General features: G+C 49.5%; 1 pseudogene across 1 annotated transcript; it reads right to left on the bottom strand.

Annotated features, from left to right (window-relative positions):
- Nucleotides 1-1,940: 1,940 nt before the first annotated feature.
- Nucleotides 1,941-3,127, bottom strand: LOC311597119 (annotated as a pseudogene). Its single transcript has 3 exons — nucleotides 3,055-3,127; nucleotides 2,528-2,999; nucleotides 1,941-2,316 (listed from the first exon to the last, which is right to left on the bottom strand). The product of its transcript is annotated as an uncharacterized misc_RNA (transcript).
- Nucleotides 3,128-3,368: the final 241 nt, after the last annotated feature.

Here is a 3,368-nt window from a genome sequence, read left to right as displayed (position 1 = left end):
AGATGGCTCATTGGGTAAAGGTGCTTGCTGCCAAGCCTGACAACCTCAGTTTAACCCAGGACCCACATTCAGGTAATGGAAAGAAAGAGTAAGTCTCTCTCTCTCTCTCTCTCTCTGTGTGTGTGTGTGTGTGTGTGTGTGACACATGTGCACACACATAAATAAATAAGTAAATAAATGTACTTTTAAAATTAAAAAAAAAAAACAAACAAGAAGACTCAACCAGACTTTAAATGGGCTAGTGAAATAAACAGAGGCCTTAAAACCCTTCTCACAATTTGGAAGGCAGCTGGGTCTTTGCCTGAGGGCACTCCCTTTGCTCCGTTTAGCATCAGCTTTTCTTTAACCCTTTTGTCTCCTTGGGCTCCTTGGCTCCAGCACTACACTTCCTGGTGTTCCTCTCTTCTCACACTGTAGGTTTTGTATTTCTCCTGGCCTCATCTGTTCCCTTGCACTGTAGTTCTGCATAAGTAGCTACTAATAGCCAAGCAACACAGTCAATACCAGGCTGTCCTGAACTCTCTCCTCTGCCAGTGCTGGTAACTCAAAACTTCAATTTAGCCTCACGAAGACGTTTAGGACAAGGGCAAAAAGCAGCATAGTCTTTGCGGAAATATCCCGAGACTGGTCCCTGGGACACACACTAATGTTCTTCCTCTTTTTTTTTTTTTTTTTTTGGTTTTTTCGAGACAAAGTTTCTCTGTGTAGCCTTGGCTATTCTGGACTCACTTTGTAGTCCAGGCTGGTCTTGAACTCACAGCGATCCGCCTGCCTCTGCCTCCCGAGTGCTGGGATTAAAGGCATGCGCCACCACGCCTGGCTTGTTCTTCCTCTTGAAAGCCCTGAGCTGGGCTACATTGGCCTCAGCACTGCTTCCGTGCCACCAACTAGGATGGACTCATAAGCCACACTGAAAGTCCCAAAGTCTTACACATTCCTCCAAACAACGGCATGGTCAGGCCTATCAGAGCAGACACCTAGTGGGGTTCTCTGTATAGCCTTGGCTGTCCTAGACTCACTTTGTAGACCGGGGCGGGGGGGGGGGGGGGGGGGCACGAACTCACAGAGGAGGCCAGCCTCTGTCTCCTGAGTGCTGGGGTTAAAGGCGTGGGCCACCATGCTCGGTTTAAAGAGAACCTTAAACACTAAAAGGAACCATCAAACAGAAAGCTGATGAAATTGTAACCGAAAGAGGGGGCCAACTTTGACTTGGCTGTTCACCTGTGGTTTGTTTGTTTGTTTGTTTTTGTTTTGCATTCTAATCCCAAATTTATCCAACGCCGTCCTTTCTCTCTACACAAGCACAAACACCACCTTATCTAAAAATGCTACAAAGTTATAAAACTCAAAACAAACTTTATAATGCTGACTGTACAATAAAAGCAAAAGGGCAATGTACACACTGCAGAGACTGACCTGCAACATCACCGTGAACGGCAGGTGATGACAGGGTAGGGGTAAGTTCTAGAAATGGCTCACCATTTTGAGAGAGCAACAGAGACACCACGGGGACAGAAAAAGAACCCTTCAAAGATGTTTAACCCTAGAAGTTGAAGAGCACTCAGCAGGGGGCATCGTCAGGCCTAAGAGAACAGCAGCTTGGTCCTTTCCGCAGCAAGGGTGTGTGAGCAGGTTGTCTGACTGGCTCTAGGTGGAAAACGGTGTGCTGCCATTTGAAGGCTTGCTTGTCCCAGTTGGCTCTGCTACCAGATCCTCAAGAACTGGAAGGGGTGAACTTTTTAGCCAGAAAACTACGGGGTACCTCTACGGTCACAGTCCCGAATCAACAGTCCCCCTGCAGCCGGAACCCTCTTGCAGAGGAAATATCTCAATTTGATGTCTTCAAAGCCTACCCTGGTAAAGGGACCCTTCCCTACAGATCCTCATTTGGCGAGAGAAAGGACAAAACTGAGCCGGGGAACATAAGTAACAGTCCCTGCTTACCGAGAGGAGCTGAAGCCGGAGCGGCTTCTGGGGCTGCGGCGGCATCCAGGAGATCGAGCCCTCCAGTACACAGGGGACCTGCGTCTCGCAGATCTGGACCTTCTCCTCATCCGTGGGGGTGACCTGCCCCACGTGGGAGGCGGTGGACGCATTCTCCTGCGTGGGCTGAATCACCGAGGGGGTGGCTGAGGCCAGGGTGCCAACGCAGCAGTTAGCAGTGATCCCTTGGCCATCGACTTGTCCTCTGTCCACACCACGTGTTTCAGCGCCCTCTCCATGTCACCTGGATCCTCAAAGTCCACATATGCCTAGTCTTTGGGCAGATGAGGGTGCATCCTCTCTACAGGCATGCCAATCATCTTATTTCCGGGGCTGGAGAGATAGCTTAGCTGTTAAGAACACTGACTGCTCTTCCAGAGGACCCAGGTTCAAATCGCAGCGCCCATATGACGGCTCACACCTATCTGTAACTCCATGATCTGACACTCTCACACAGACATACATGCAGGCAAAGCACCAATGCACATAAAACAAAATAAAAAACATAAAATAAAAGAAAAAAGAAAAAATATTTCCATGATCCTGATCCTTGGTCCCATTCCTGGTGAGTCTCCCAACGTGGTGGGTTTAGGTGAAGGGCTGCGCCTTTGCCTCTCCTTTTCCTCCCTTTTAGGTGGCTTGGATTTGGAACTGGGACGCCGCCTGTTCTCATGCCTAAGCCGAGATGGCCTTGGGGAGCCGGAGGAGCTCCGAGCCGTGCTGGACCTACCTGAGCAGCTGGAAGCTGAGGATCAGCTGGAGCCACGGCTTGAGCCTGTCCTGGGGCTGGAGCCGGAGCTGGAGGTTGAGCTGGACCGAGAGGTCTGGTGCGGCTGCTCCCACTTGAAGCACCGCGCCACAATCCCTCTCACTTGACTCTTGAGTGGCCTCTTTATCTTTAGAGAGATCCTTGGACTTCTCGCCACAGCGGTCCTTGCTTTTGGTAGGAGAAGGAGCCCTCGTGCTGGACTTTTTATTATTTTCTTTTATTCCTAGCAAGTTCTTCTTTTTCACTCCTGAAAAATCGATTCTCCCCTTCTGAGGTGTTCAAAGCAGCAATGTGGGCCTCACTCATCTGAACTCTTCTAACTTGAGTCTGAGAAACGACCACTAATCGGTTGCAATTTATGCCAAAGAGCAGCATCTTCCGTAGGCCGCCCCCTCCTCCCGCTGTTCTCAGACCTGGGTGCCCCTGCATACGTTTTGTATACGAAAATACAACTTTTTTTTTTTTTTAAGATTTATTTATTACATATACAGTGTTCTGCTTGTATGTACACCTGCGCACCGGAAGAGGGCACCAGATCTCATTATAGATGGTTGTGAGCCACCATGTGGTTGCTGGGAATTGAACTCAGGACCTCTGGAAGAGCAGGCAGTGCTCT

This window comes from Acomys minous (assembly GCF_964271855.1).
Source record: "Acomys minous genome assembly, chromosome: 1".
NCBI lineage: Eukaryota > Metazoa > Chordata > Mammalia > Rodentia > Muridae > Acomys > Acomys minous.
The sequence above is the reverse complement of the archived record's forward strand: the minus strand, read 5'-3'. Positions and strand labels throughout refer to the sequence as shown.